This window comes from Ornithorhynchus anatinus, chromosome 1 (genome assembly GCF_004115215.2).
Source record: "Ornithorhynchus anatinus isolate Pmale09 chromosome 1, mOrnAna1.pri.v4, whole genome shotgun sequence".
Lineage (NCBI taxonomy): Eukaryota > Metazoa > Chordata > Mammalia > Monotremata > Ornithorhynchidae > Ornithorhynchus > Ornithorhynchus anatinus.
Genome location: NC_041728.1, coordinates 161,367,107 through 161,383,138, shown reverse-complemented (window position 1 = coordinate 161,383,138; position 16,032 = coordinate 161,367,107). Strand labels below are relative to the sequence as shown.

At 48.3% G+C, this 16,032-nt stretch overlaps 1 protein-coding gene across 3 annotated transcripts in view; it reads left to right on the top strand.

Moving 5' to 3' along the window:
• The window catches only part of PDCD10 (programmed cell death 10), a 52,138-nt gene continuing 36,106 nt past the window's right edge, over positions 1 to 16,032 (top strand). Inside the window, exons 1-2 of one of the 3 annotated variants that reach the window (XM_029069845.2) lie at positions 1 to 104; positions 13,085 to 13,172. The gene's annotated coding sequence lies outside the window, so the exon portion shown is untranslated. The remainder of the gene's footprint in view (positions 105 to 13,084; positions 13,173 to 16,032) is intronic. The other 2 variants (XM_029069855.2, XM_029069860.2) reach the window with 2 other exon arrangements.

Sequence of the window (16,032 nt, the reverse complement as noted above, 5' to 3'; positions counted from 1 at the left end):
AGAAGAAGAAGAAGAAGAAGAAGAAGAAGAAGAAGAAGAGGAGGAGGAGGAAGAAGAGGAGGAGGAGGGACCGGGTGCGGGTCCGGCCGGCAGCCCAGGGGCCGGTGAGGGGCCGCGGGGTCCGGGGGGAAGGGGAGGGGCCCTGCCCAGCGGCAGGAAGCGGCCTGGCGCCGGGACGCGGCCCTCCGCGCAACGCTCCGCAACACCCAACGCCCTCCCCCACCCTCTTCCCCCACCAACGGGGGGCTCCCACCAGAAGCAGAAAATGGGGGGCGGAGCGGGAGGGACGAGGGTCGGGGGGGGGCCCGTCCGGCCCCTCCCCCAGCTGGGAAGCCTTCCTTCTGCTTAGGGAGCGCTCACTGTGTGCGCAGCGCTCTGCTAAGCGCTGGGGAGGGGACACTCCCACAGCAGACAGAAAGAGGGGGAGCGGGAGGGGGGGGGGGAGAGGGCTCTGATCAGTCCCCAGCTGGGAAGACGTGGGAGTGCCTTCCCTTCTATTTAGGGAGCGCTTCATTGTGTGCAGAGCCCTCTGCTAAGCGCTGGGGGAGGGGACACTCTGACAACAAACAGAAAGGGGGGGATAGGAGCGAGTGGGGGGGGGGGTTTGGTCGGTCCCCTCCCCCAGCTGGGGTTTGAGAAAAGGAAGATGGGGGGGGGGGCTTCGTTCTATTTAGGGAGCGCTTAACTGTGTGCAGAGCACTCTGCTAAGCGCTGGGGAGGGGACACTCCCACAATAGAAAGAGGGGGAGCAGGAGTGGTGGGGGGGGGGGGGGCTCTGATCAGTCCCCTCCCCCAGCTGGGAAGACTTGGGAGTGCCTTCCTTCCATTTAAGGAGCGCTTAATTGTGTGCAGAGCCCTCTGCTAAGCGCTGGGGGAGGGTCATTCCGACAACAAACAGAAAGGGGGGGTAGGAGCGAGTCGGGGGTGGGGGGGGGTCTGGTCCGTCCCCTCCCCAGCTGGGAAGACTTGGGGCTGCCTTCATTCTATATGAGGAGCGCTTAACTGTGTGCAAAGCACTGTGCTAAGCGCCGGGGAGGGGACACTCAGACAAAAGAAAGGGGGGGCAGGAGGCAGTGGGGTGTGCGGGGAAGGGCCTGGTCAGTCCCCTCCCCCCAGCTGGGGTTTGAAGCATTCATTCATTCAGTCGTATTGATTGAGCGCTTACTGTGTGCAGGGCACTGGGCGAAGCGCTGGGGAGAGGGCACTCAGGCAATAAACAGAAGAGGGGGAGCAGGAGGGAGTGGAGTGTGGGGGGCAGGGCCCGGCCAGTTCCCTCTCCCAGCTGGAGTTGGAGACAAGGAAGACTTGCGCATGCCTTAATCAATCATTTATATTTGAGTGCTCACCCTGTGCACAGCACTGCACGAAGCGCTGGGGAGAGATCACTCCGACAACAAACAGAAAGGATGGGGGGGGCAGGATAGTGTAGGGGGGAGGGGTCTGGTCTCTCCCCTCCCCCGGTTGGGGTTTGAGACATTCATTCAGTTGTGTTTATTGAGCGCTTACTATGTGCAGAGCACTGGACAAAGCGCTTGGAACGAACAAGAGGCAAGGGAGGAAGATTTGGGTGTCCCTTAATCGTATTGAGCGCTCACTGCGTGCAGAGCACTGGACTAAGCGCTTGGAACGTACAAAAGGCAAGGGAGGAAGATTTGGGTGTACCTTGATTGTATTTATTGAGCGCTTACTGTATGCAGAGCACTGGACGAAGCGCTGGGGAGAGGACACTCCGACAATAGACAGAAAGGGGGTGGGGGCGGGCAGGAGGTAGTGGGGTGTGAGGGGAGGTCAATCCACTCCCCGAGGTGGGGTTTGAGGCAAGGGAGGAGGACTTGGGTGTTCCTCATTCATTAATTCATTCAGTAAATACGATTGCGTTGTGTGCGGAGCACCGTACCGAGCGCCGGGGAGCGGACACTACTAAACGGGGGTGGGGGGAGAGGGAGAAGGCAGGAGCTGGGCGGGAGGGTGGGCAGGGGAAGCTGTGGTTTGAAGCAAGGGAGGTGGAGCTGGGTGTTCCTCATTCATTCAGTCAATTATTTACTGAGCAGTTACTGGTTGCAGGCTACTGTACTGAGCGTCCAGGAGAGTACAAAATAATAATAATAGACGCACTCCCTGCCCACAGCGAGTGTACTATCTAGAGGAAGCCATTCAAAGAGTGGGGTGTGAGGGAGGTGGAAACCTCTTCTGGAGACAGACATGGTGGACAGTGATCTTTGGGAGAAAGAAAAGAATCAATCAGGCGTATTTATCGAGCGCCTACTGTGTGCGGGACGCTGTACCGAGCGCTTGGGAGAGTACCCTACAACAGCAAACAGAAGGGGGGACCCCGGTGGTCGATCCCTCCTCGAGCTGTGGTTTGAGGCAAGGGCACTTGGGTGTTCCTCATTCGTTCATTCAACCCTTTATTTATTGAGCACTTACTGTGTGCAGGGCACTGTACTAAGCACTTGGGAGAGGGCAAAATCATAGTGATAAACAGACACGCACCCTGCCCACAACCAGTTTACAGTCTAGGGGAAGTGATCGAAAGGGCGGGGTATGAGGGAGGTGGAAACCCTTGCTAGAGGCCGACAAGCTGGACAGTGATCTTTTTTGGGGGGAAGAAAATAGTCGTATTTACTGAGCACGTACTGTGTGCAGGAGACCGTACTGAGCGCTTGGGAGAGTACGCTGCTGCGATAAACAGGAGGAGGGGGGAACGGGACAGCTCCGGTCAATCCCTTCCCCAGCTGCGGTTGGAGACAAGGAAGGAGGACGTGGGTGTTTCTCCGATTGGAAGGGTGGGGTACGAGGAAGGTGGAAACCCCTTCTGGAGATGGACAAGATGGACGGTGATCTGTTGGGGGAAAGAAAAGGATCAATCAGTTGTATTTATTGAGCGCCTACCGTGTGCGGAGCACTGTACTGACTGCTTGGGCGCAAACAATAGAACAGAGTTAGTAGACAGGTTCCCTAACGACAACTAGCTTGCAGGCTAGAAGGGGAGGAGGGAGACTGGGTCCGGAAGAAAATAGGGTCAATCAGTTGAATTTATTGAGCGCTTACTGTGTGCAGAGCACTGTAGAAGCAGCGTGGCCGAGTGGCTAGAGCACAGGCCTGGGAGTCAGAAAGACCTGGGTTCTAATCCCGGCTCCACCACTTGCGTGACCTCGGGCAAGTCGCGTCACACTTCTCTGGACCTGGGTTACCTCATCTGTAAAATGGGGACTGTGAGCCCCATGTGGGACAGGGACTGTGTCCAACCCGATTTGCTTGTATCCACCCCAGCGCTTAGTACAGTGCCTGGCACATAGTAAGCACTTAAATACTATTATTATTGTAGTATAGCAGAGTTACTGGACAGAGAAGCAGCGTGGCTCAGTGGAAAGAGCATGGGCTTGGGAGCCAGAGGTCATGGGTTCGAATCCCACTCTGCCACTTGGCAGCTGTGCGACTGTGGGCAAGTCACTTCACTTCTCCGTGCCTCAGTTCCCTCATCTGTAAAATGGGGATTAAGACTGTGAACCTCACGTGGGACAACCTGATTACCCTGTATCTCCCCCGGCGCTTAGAACAGTGCTCTGCACATAGTAAGCGCTTAACAAATACCAACATTATACGAGATGTTCTTCCCCTTGACTCCATTTATTGCCATCGTTCTTGTCTGTCCGTCTCCCCCGATTAGACTGTAAGCCCGTCAAACGGCAGGGACTGTCTCTATCTGTTGCCGACTTGTTCATCCCAAGCGCTTAGTACAGTGCTCTGCACATAGTAAGCGCTCAATAAATACTATTGAATAAATACTATTGAATGAATGAATGTTCCCTATCCACAGCAAGCTTACAGTCTAGAGTGGGAGAAGGGAGATTGGGTCCAGAAGAAAGTAGGACCAATCAATTGTGTTTATTGAGCGCTTACTGTGTGCAGAGTACTGTACTAAGCGCTTGGGAGAGTGCACTTTAACGGAGTTGGGGTCGTGGCAAGTTCCAGGAAATTCAAAGGGAGAGGGCAATCTCGGAAAAATGATCTATCCAGTCTATCCTCCAGGATTCTACTAGCACACTAAAAGAAAATCGGGCAAAATTTGGGAGCGCTGTTTTTATAATTATTATTATTGTTGTTTCTCTGAAAAGTCGTGACTTTTGCTTTGGGGCCTCATGCGCAGGAAGTGCCCATCCCAGCAGTTGGCAGAGCCGATGGGAGTTGATCTCCAAGAAACAGTGTTTTGTTGGGGGTTTTTTTCCCCGTTGTGTGGATATGAGCAGTTTGAAGGATGCCATCGGGTTGGTGTAGAGGAAAGCGATTTTTTTAGCCCCACCCTCAATGTATAGCTCCTCTTGACTTCTCTTCATGGACCCGATTCCCCCCACCTGGATTTTGCCTTTGTCTAAATATATTAAATCTTAGGGATAGTTCCCTAATCACAGCTGGATTTTGCCTTTGTCTAAATATATTAAAGCTTAAGGGTAGTTCCTTCGAACGCCTTATGGTGTCAAGAGATCTACAGAGCAAACGAGTGCGTTGCCCGCCATTAAAGATATTTATTCTCTTTCTAAAATAGCGCTCCAGTATAATGTTTGGGGAATATCATAGAGTATTCTGTCTCCTCCCCCCACCCTTGCTAATTAACTTCCATTCTGAAGAAATTTATAGGATTTAAATTTCTCCTCCTAAAGAGATCACAAGCTAAGAAGTAAGTGAATTGCCGGCAAGAGCTGGTTTCCCTCTTTGTTCTGGTCACAATTCTTAGAACAATGCTTGGCACGGAACAGATACCATTAAAAAAAATTCTCGTGTAACATCCACTCTAATGCTTTTGTAGGGTTTTCGATACATGCTGGTGGCTGTGGAAACTTGAAGCAGTATATTTCCTTGATTTGTGAAAAGAATAATTCCCTTCCTCCTCCCCGAGAAAATTTACTTAAAAATTGATCAACTTTACATAAAACTCTCTATGTATTCATGTATTCTTGGTAATACCTTCAGATAAGATTTCATTAGTTACACAAATGTCAAGATGTTCCGAAGGCTGGTGATGAAGGCTCGTAGATGGAATTAAAATTCAAATTGACCTTTAGGTTAGAGAAGAGTTCTGGAGCAGACAATGGAGGGTAATAGGAACATGTCAGGATAGGGCCTTTAGGAAGAGAAAAGGAACTGTAGACCTACAAAATATGTCTCTAAGTAATCAATCGGTGATAATTGTTGAGCGCTTACTCTGTGCAGATCACCCAACTGAGTCCTTGGGAGAGTACAGGATAATAGAGTTGGTAGCCGTGTTCCCTGCCCACAGTGATTATGTTGTCTTGTTTTTGTCTGTCCGTCTCCCCCGATTAGACGGTGAGCCCGTCATTGGGCAGGGATTGTCGCTATCTGTTGCCGAATTGTCCATTCCAAGCGCTTAGTACAGTGCTCTGCACATAGTAAGCGCTCAAAAAATCCTATCGAATGAACAATGAGCTGACAGTCCAAATAAAGACAGTCGTCGGCAGTGATCGACTCAGAGAGCGAGGCAATTACGTTTATCTCTCAAAAGGGAATATTAATGAGAATGTAGTTCTGGTTGTTCGAACAAGGAGTTAGTACTAGGTGATCTGCTTATCACAGAATCCCCTGTCCACTTTGGAAATGTCAGAGAGGCATGATTTAAGTGGAATGTCGAAAAATGGACCTTCCAGGAAATATGAATGGAATTTGTATCAACTTTTCTGGAGAAACAGTGTCTGAAGGGTAACCCAATAGCCTCATAAAACTCACCGCTTTCTGTGAAGTCTGAGAGTTTTGGGTTTTTTGTTGTTGTTGTTGAGCTGTAGCCCAAGGAATTTAGTAGTGAAGAACTTCCTTCCAGCAAGGGAAAACTGTTTGATACCGGAATAGAGGGAGTTTGTACCATCTCCTTCGTGACTCAGTGGAAAGAGCCCGGGCTTGGGAGTCAGAGGTCATGGGTTCGAATCTCGGCTCCGCCACTTGTCAGCTGTGTGACTGTGGGCAAGTCACTTCACTTCTCTGGGCCTCAGTTCCCTCATCTGGAAAATAGGGATTAAGACTGTGAGCCTCACGTGGGACAACCTGATGACCCTGTGTCTATCCCAGCGCTTAGTACAGTGCTCTGCACATAGTAAGCGCTTAACCAATGCCAACATTATTATTGTCGGTCTTTAGAAGAAAGTAGTACACTTATCCATTTGGAGTCATTTAAGCGTACCCGTACCTGGAGGCCAGGTGAATGATCATGTGACTGGTCAAAGTCCGCTCTAGTCCTATGATTCATGAAATTGGGTGGAGCGTAATACATAAATGATCCTATTTTAGGTTTACTGCCCTATTTGCCCAATGTCTCTGGTTCCTGGGTCAGTGAGGAAGCAGCGTGGCGTAGTGGATACAGCCACGGGCCTGGGAATCAGAAAGTCCTGGGCACGTTTAGACTGTGAGCCCGTTGTTAGGCAGGGATCGTCTCTATCTGTTGCCAAATTGTACATTAATGATGGCATTTGTTAAGCGCTTAGTATGTGCAAAGCATTGTTCTAAGCGCTGGAAAGGATACAAGGTGATCAGGTTGTCCCACGTGCGGCTCACAGGATTCATCCCCATTTTGCAGATGAGGGAACTGAAGCCCAGAGAAGTTAAGGGACTTGCCCAAAGTCACATAGCTGACAAGTGGCTGAGCCGGGATTTGAACCCATGACCTCTGACTCCCAAGCCTGGGCTCCTTCCGCTGAGCCACGCTGGTTCTCGTTCCCTTCCAAGCGCTTAGTACAGTGCTCTGCGCCCAGTAAGCGCTCGGTAAATACGACTGAATGAATGAATAATGCCGATTCTGTCACTTGTCTTCCGTGTGACCTTGGGCAAGTCGCTTCACTTCTTGGGGGCTTCAGTTCCCTCGTCTGTAAAATGGGGATTGAGATTGTGAGCCCCACGTGGGTCAAGGGACTGTGTCCAACCTCATTACCCTGTATCTACGCCAGCGTTTGGTACGAGGCCCGGTACATTCATTATAAGTGCTTAACAGATATAATAATTATTGTTATCCCATTGGCAATTTTAGAAATGATATCCTTATTTCATTTTCTTGATGCCAGTGAAGAATTTCACTTTTGTGTTGTCCTGCAAAAAATTTAGTCTTTAATAGATCTTTGAAGAGGTGGGAGTACATTCAACCATGATTTATTACTGTCACCTTCACTAATGATAGCCTTCGTACATTTCAGTTACATAGTAAGCGTTTAGCAAATACAGTTATTACCATACTCCCGGTCATGGGTTCGAATCTCGGCTCCGCCACTTGTCAGCTGTGTGACTGGGCGAGTCACTTCACTTCTCTGTGCCTCAGTTGCCTCATCTGTAAAATGGGGATGAAGACTGTGAGCCTTGCGTGGGACAATCTGATTACCCTGTATCTACCCCAGCGCTTAGAACAGTGCTTGGCACATAGTAAGCGCTTAACAAATGCCAACATTATTATTAGTAGTAGTAGTATTATTACCATGGTGCATTTCATTTTCTAGTCTGTCAACTCATCTCTAAACTATAAGCTTGTTGTGGGCAGGGAATGTGTCTATTATATTGATGTACTCTACTAAGTGCTTAGTACAGCAGTAAGCACTCAATAAATCGATTGATTTCAGGTTATTGTCAAAAGGCTGTTGCTGGGCACTAGTTTTAATTTAGTTTTTAAAAAATATGAATATTCATTGAGTTCATTCAGTCGTGGTTATTGAGCGCTTACTATATGCAGAGCACTGTACCGAGTGCTCGAGAGAGTGCAACATAACAATAAACAGACACAGTCCCTGCCCACAGTGAGCTTATGGCCATGAATTGATATGCTTGCATGAATATTTGGAGCTGGATTTCTAAGTAATTGCCTCTACATGTGAGTGTTATTGCAGAGTGGTAGCGATATAAATCATCTAAAACTGTACTTGTATTGTAACTGATATTGTAGAAATAAGATAAGATATATATATATATCGTCGAGACATCTCTGACTAGTATATATTTATGTGTGTAATGGAAAATGGTATATGAGAGCTTCTTGAGAACATATGATTTCTCCACAGAGGGGAAAAATGTAAAATATATTAAGATGAAAATATACGGATGATCAGATCACTGCTTAATAAGGTCCTAATGAGCAGTAAGGTCTTGCAGAAATTTGCTCCCTAAGCCCGTAACTTGCTCTTTCAAATTCAAGACTGTCCTTGATTACATTATGACAGGCTAGTGGGAACCTTAGGCTCCTTCCTAAGATGTTAGAATGTTTCTTTGTGTTTCTGGAGGCCCAAAATTTTTGGCCGGGGAAAGGCCAAAAAATAATTTTCCTTAAATGACAGAAATGCGAGTACGCTTCCGTTCTATGCCGACGGAAGTCCAATAGACTCCCATTTTAATACCTTTGTTTCTAAGGTATTTTGCTTTTTTCCTGGCTAAGTGAAGCATATCTATCTCCAACTGATGCCAAATGTGTTTTGGAAGGAAGATGAGAAACCACTGTGCCAGACTTTGGCAGGAATCGCCATTGTGTTTCGAGGGTGGTACATGGCCTCACGCAGTACCCTGAGCAGCAGATTGGCAGCTGGTTCCTCTGCGGTTCTCTGATATTTCTGCCGCTACTGGCCGTGGACTCTCATGGCACTCAGGCCAGTGTTTTCAGCTATGTGCAGAAGCGGTGTGTCCAGATGGACGGGCCTGGGAGGCAGGAGGACCTGGGTTCGAATTCCAGCGCAATCACTTGCCTGCCGTGTGGCCTTGGGCAAGTGGCTCAACTGCTCCGTGCCCCAGTTATCTCATCGGCAAAATGGGAGTTAAGGATCTGAACCTCATGGACTGTGTCCAACCTGATTAACTGGCATGTATCTCGAGCTTAGGACAGGGCCTGGCACTTAATAAGTGCTTAACAAATGCCATTAAAAAAACAAAAAAAAGCAAAAAAATCCCCCCCCAGGAAAAAAAAAACTGAGCTTCTGACCCCAGACTTATATCATGGTGCGATGGGGGTCTAGTAGGCAGTGGAAGTGGTAGTCTGGTTCCGTATAGGTAGTCATTCTTGGATTTGTGAAATCAACTTTTTCTGACAAATCAGTAATACTGGCAATGATTGTATTTGTTAAATGATTACTCTGTGCCCAGCCTTATTCTGAGCACTGGGGTAGATACAGATAATCAGGTCAGACACGATCCCTTGCCCAGCTGGAGCTCACAGTCTAAAGGAGAGGGAGAACAGGTATTTCAGCTCCATTTTACAGATGAGGAAACGCAAGCACAGAGCAGTCAAGTGACTTGCCCAAGCTCACACCGAAGACAAATGACCGAGGCAGGTTTAGAATCCAGATTCTACTAGAATCCTAAAGGAAAATCCGGCAAATTTGGGAGGTTTATTTATTTTTTTTTTTGGTTTTTAAATATGGCTCTTTTTACTTTTCTGAGAAGTCACTGACCTTTGCTTTGGGGTGGAGCTGTTTGCACAGGAAATGCCCACCCCAGCTGTTGGCAGAGTCAATGGGAGTTGGTCTCCCAGAGACAGTGTTTTTTTGTTTTGTTTCTTCCCCCTCCTGTCGGGTGGATATTAGCTTGTTGAAGGGTGTCATCCCTTGTTTACTGGGAAACGATAAGTTCACTCCTAGACCCGTGTTAAGCCTGCTACTTTTATGTTACTAAATTACTTCTGAAATGAATGAATTTTCATTCATCCATCTTTCCCCGTTTATAAATAACAGCACCGATGGATTTTAAAACGGATTATCAGTTTTACTTTTGAGGGGCCAGAACTCTCCCCCGTCTCCAAATGAGAGTCCTTGGCACGGTTCGCGAGACGGGAAAGTAGAAGTTGAGATTTCTGCGGCCGTGGGGTCAGCGTTAGGGCCCGGCACACCCTGGTCCCAGCTCTCCCAGACGATCCCGCTTCCTGCTTCGGGTGCAGCCAGGAATGCAAAGGAGGGTAAGGTATGCAGCCAGGATCCAGGTCGGGGCAAGGGATCCCACTGCCAGGTTCCTACACGAAATCAATCAGTCCATCCTTTATCGAGCGCTTCCTGTGTGCGGAGCACTGTGCTGAGTGCTTGGGAGAGTTCCGTACAGATCAGGCTTGGTCTCAACATCCCTTGTCTATTTAGAATGAAGCAGGCGGTGAGAATAATAATTCGGGTATTTAAGTGCTTACTCTGTGCCAGGCATGGTACTAAACGCTGGGGTGGGTACAGGCAGGTGGGGTTGGACACAATATCTGTCCCATACGTGGGCTCACAGTCTCAAGAAATGCTCTGGGCATGTCACTTCCCTCCTCAAAATCCTCCAGTGGTTGCCTATCAACCTTCGCACGAAACAAAAGCTTCTCGCTCTGGGCTTCAAGGCTCTCCGTCACCTTGCCCCCTCCTACCTCTCCTCCCTTCTCTCTTTCTACAGCCCACTCCGCACGCTCCGCTTCTCTGCCGCCCACCTCCTCACCGTCCCCCGTTCTCGCCTATCCCGCCGTCGACCCTTGGCCCCCGTCCTCCCGCTGTCCCGGAACGCCCCCCCTCCTCACCTCCGCCAAACTAACTCTCTTCCCCTCTTCAAAGCCCTACTGAGAGCTCACCTCCTCCAGGAGGCCTTCCCAGACTGAGTTCCCCCCTTTCGCTCTTCTCTCCCTCCCCTCCCACCCTCTGCTCATCCCCTTCCCCTCTCCTCAGCAGTGTGCTCATTTGTATATATTATTTATTACCCTATTTATTTTATTAATAAGGTGTATGTCTCCTTGGTTCTATTTATCTTGATGATGATGTCTGGTTTTTGTTTTGTTCTGTTTTGCTTTGCTGTCCGTCTCCCCCGTTTAGACTGTGAGCCCGGCTTTGGGCAGGGATTGTCTCCATCTGTTGCCGAATTGGACATTCCAAGCGCTTAGTACAGTGCTCTGCACATACTAAATGCTACTGAATGAATGAGTGAATCGCCTTTTTACAGATGAGGTTACTGACGCACAGAGAAGCAAAGTGACTTGCCCAAGGTCACTCAGCAGATAAGTGGTGGAGCCAGGATTAGAACCCATGACCCGGTAGATCTGGTCTAATGCTAGCCTGTTCTTATTTTGACCGTTTTACCCAATATGCGTGACTTGGACTAACAGTAATAATTGTGTTATTTGTTACAGGCTCATTATGTACTAAGCTCTGTTCTAAGCACGGGGGTAGACAAAATCATCCGGTCCCACATGGGACTCACAGTCTAGGAGGGAGAACAGATATCGGATCCCCATTCTGAAGATAATAAGGTTGGTATTTGTTAAGCGCTTACTATGTGCAGAGCACTGTTCTAAGCGCTGGGGTAGATACAGGGTAATTAGGTCGTCCCACGTGAGGCTCACAGTCTTCATCCCCATTTTACAGATGAGGTAACTGAGGCCCAGAGAAGTGAAGTGACTTGCCCACAGTCACACAGCTAACAAGTGGCAGAGCAGGGGTTCGAACCCATGACCTCTGACTCCCAAGCCCGGGCTCTTTCCACTGAGCCACGCAGGTTCAGACTGCCCCAGAAAGGAGCCCAGGCTGAGATGGAGGAAAACCCTCGAGGGCCGGGGACGTGCCTGGCGACTCCGCTGTACTCTCCTCAGCGTTCAGCAGCGTTCAGGACAGTGCTCGGCACAGCCCGAAAGCTCACGAAATACTGTTGATTGATTGGTTGGTTGAGCAGGGCTTCAATACGGGAGAAGTAGTGCCGCATGAGAAGCTGCGTGGCTCAGTGGAAAGAGCCCGGGTTTAGGAGTCAGAGGTCGTGGGTTCTAATCCCGGCTCCACCACTTGTCAGCTGTGTGACCTTGGACAAGTCACTGAACTTCTCAGTGCCGCAGTTACCTCATCTGTAAAATGGGGAGTAAGACTGTGAGCCCCACCTGGGACAACCTGATTACCCTGTACCTACCCCAGCGCTTAGAACAGAGTGTGGCATATAGTAAGCGCTTAACAAATACTATTATTATTATTATTGTTAGTATTATTATTATCCAAGCAGTAGTCTTCCATTTGGGCCACTCTCCTTGGTACTTTGTGGGTTTTCTAAGTCAGCAGTCCTAGGACCAGTCAGACAAAACCGCCTTGCACACATGAGAAGCGGCGTGGGTCAGTGGAAGGAGACTGGACTTGGGAGTCAGAAATCATGGGTTTGAATCCAGGCTCTGCCACTTGTCAGCTGTGTGACTGTGGGCGAGTCACTTCACTTCTCTGTGCCTCAGTGACCTAATCTGTAAAATGGGGATTGAGACTGTGAGCCTCACATGGGACAACTGGGTTTCCCTGTTTCTGCCCCAGCACTTAGAACAGTGCTCTGCACATAGTAAGTGCTTAACAAATACCAACATTATTATTATTATAATACAACAGTAAACAGTGACATTCCCTGCCCACAGTGGGCTTACAGTCTAGAGTCAGGGAGACGGACATCAATACAAATAAATGAAAGTACAGATACGTATATAAGTGGTGTGGGGCTGGGAGCGGGGAAGAGCAGATGGGAGCAAGTCAGGGTGACGCGGAAGGGAGTGGGAGATGAGGAAAAGTGGGGCTTAGTCTGGGAAGGCCTCTTGGAGGAGATGGGTCTTCAGTAAGGCTTTGAAGGAGGGGAGAGTCATTGTCTGTGGGATTTGAGGAGGGAGCACCTTCCAGGCCGGAGGCAGGACGTGGGCTAAGGGTCGGCGGTGAGAGAGGCGAGACGGAGGCACGGTGAGAAGGTTAGCACCGGAGGAGCAAAGTCTGCGGGCTGGGTAGTAGAAGGAGAGAAGTGAGGTATGAGGGGCAAGGTGGTGGACTGCTTTAAAGCCAGTGGATAGTTGGCTTTAAAGGACTTCAAAGGATAATTCCATGTGCTTATGTTTGTGACTTCATCCAAATATAAAATCAGAATTTTGTTGGGGAGAAGTTAGGAATTTACTCAACAAGTATACAGCCACCCTCCAATAAAAGTAAAAGAGCTGCCGTACTAATTGATTCCTTATATAATGAAATAGTCTTCTTATGACACTTGTCCTGTTTCAGAGAAAACCAAAGATGAATATGAAAGGTTAATCTCCAAAACAGAACCTGTCCACCTAGCACAGCTAACATCCTGATTGCATCTGCACTAATGATTACAGATTCACAATCATCCAGTGGACCTGAAGGTGCTTTCCTGACTGTTCACGATCCGTCAACGTAGCTGCTGGTTTGGTGAGAATAGCAAGGGTGAGTCCTCAGGAGGGAAGGTCCCCCAGTGTAAGGTACACTGCCCCCAGGTCCGAGTTTCCGAGTTCCGTTTTAATCAAGCGATGGTCGACGAGTGCCTTCGTAGCGCTTTTTTATCAGTACTCCGGACAACTCGAGGAAACAAGATCGGTTCTGGTTTGGGGATTGAGATCTGTGGGACTTTAAATCACAATGAATCAGTAGGTCACATTCAGATTATTAAAGATAGGAACCCTTGAATTGTGCTCCCAAGCAAATAAACGCAGAGAAGCCAGGGGCCATTAAGTACCGCTGAACTTGAGCTGTCTTCTCCATCTACTCTACTTTCGTTGAGTTTCCAAGTGGTCTTTCAAGGGCACATTCAAAACAACGTTGGTGTAATTCAACATCACGATAAAAACAAACAAACAAAAAAACTGAGGTGTTTGTTCTCACAAAACTACACCCTAACGAAACAAAGAAAATATGATGCTAATTGGGAAGAACTGTTGAATTAGAAATTTCACTTTCTTAAATAAGGAGATAAAGTTAACAGATGCCTTCTTTCTTCTTGCGACCAACTATTTCGTTAGAGAAGCAGCGTGGCTCAGTGGAAAGAGCCTGGGTTTGGGAGTCAGTGGTCATGGGTTCGAATCCCGACTCTGCCACTTGTCAGCTGTGTGACTGTGGGGAAGTCACTTCACTTCTCTGTGCCTCAGTTACCTCATCTGTAAAATGGGGATTAACTGTGAGCCTCAGGTGGGACAGCCTCATTACCCTGTATCTACTCCAGCGCTTAGAACAGTGCTCTGCACATAGTAAGCACTTCACAAATACCAACATTATTATTATTTCGTATTCTGAGCGTGAAGGGCAAGGGCTCAGGTCTGAACCTTCCCGAAAGGCAACCAAAAAAAAAGCGGTCTAACCGTCTGGGCTCAAATTATATCCTGTAAACTTGTGGGCGGGAAACATGTCGACCGACAGTGTTGTATTATGCTCTCCCAACCGCTTAGTTGAGTGCTCTGAAAACAGTAAGCCCCCAATAGATCCCATCGATCGATTGATCCGGAGACCCAAAACAACAATCAGGGCCCTCCTCAGAAAAGAAGCCCAGAGCGGAAAGTGTTCCTAAAATTGTGGGTGGTGTGGGCTTGGGGCAGGGTTGCCAACCGTCCAGAGACTCAGGCGGCGGCGTCCGCCGTTGCCGAAAGGGATGGAACCCTAAAGCCCACCGGCGTGGCGGGATTCACCGATGCCAAAATAGCTTCACGGCTGGTGGTGACAGCTGGCTGAATCGTGTGCGACCCTTAACGAGTCTCACTTAGGCCTTTGAAGAGGGTAGAAGACAGCAGACTGTTCTGCCGTAAGTGGGGCCTTTGGGCATCTGTCCATTTATTCCAGGTAGCTCTGCCCCCACCAGAGCCGACTGGGTACCTCCTGACTCCCGGCGCTCAGGACCTCGTGAAACAGGAGATGCTAGCAATAATTGAGAGTGAGAATGATTCATTCATTTATTCAATAGTATTTATTGAGCACTTACTATGTGCAGAGCACTGTACTAAGCGCTTGGAATGGACAGTTCGGCAACAGATAGAGACAATCCCGGCCCAATGACGGGCTCACAGTCTAACTGGGGGAGACAGACGGACAAAAACAAGACAACTTAATCATTCTGGACAGGGAACGTGGCTACCAACTTTGTTATCCTGTACTCTCCCAAGGACTCAGTTCGGTGATCTGCACAGAGTAAGCGCTCAATAATTCAATTCCAGTCTTAAGCACCCGATGATATCTTGGTGTTTTTTTTTCTTTATGTTCTTAGAGATATATGTATAGTCTGTAATTTATTTATGGTTTTTTCAAATTTATATTAATGTCTGCCCCTCCCTTTAGGCTGGAAGCTCGTTCTGGGCAATAATGTGTCTGGGGGTTTTTAATATTGTAATAATAATAATAACAATAATCATGGTATTTGTTGAATGCTTAGTATGTGGCCAGCACTATTCTAAGTGTTGGGCTAGATATTAGGTCATCAGGTTGTCCCACGTGGGGCTCACAGTCTTAATCCCCATTTTAATAATAATAATAATAATGTTGGTATTTCTTAAGCACTTACTATGCGCAGAGCACTGTTCTAAGCGCTGGGGAGATACAGGGTAATCAGATTGTCCCACGTGAGGCTCACAGTCTTAATCCCCATTTTACAGATGAGGTAACTGAGGCACAGAGAAGTGAAGTGACTTGCCCACAGTCACACAGCTGATAAGTGGCAGAGCCGGGATTCGAACCCATGACCTCTGACTCCCAAGCCTGGGCTCTTTCCACTGAGCCATGCCGCTTCTCAAATATACTCTCACCACCCCAGACCCCACACACTAACACACAGCAATGGCCTTAAATTTATATAAAAGCCCAGTTCAATGTAAGAAATATGAGACTTTGTTTGGAAGAATGAAGTTCGTGCATTTATGCAGTAGTATCTGGGACCATAAAGGAAAACAAGAAGAAAGTATAACTGGGAAATTGTTTAACTTCACTCTCAGCCATAGTTGTTGACAGATGACTTGATGTGCACAATACTACTTAGTGGGCAAAATGTCATTATGATAATGCTCACCCTGCTGATTTGTATTTGGTATTCACTGGAAGAAGAGCTTAATCTTTGTTTAACTCTCCCATCGTGGTAGCTGAATTTAATGCTTTCCTGAGGAATAGGTTTCTAGAGAGGCAGCGTGGCCTAGCAGAGCATGGGCCTGGGATTCTGAAGGACTTGGGTTTTAATTCCAGCTCCTCCACTTGTCTACAGCGTGACCTCGGGCAGGTCACCTAACTCCTGCGCCTCAGTTCCCTCGTCTATAAAATGGGGGTTACTACAGCG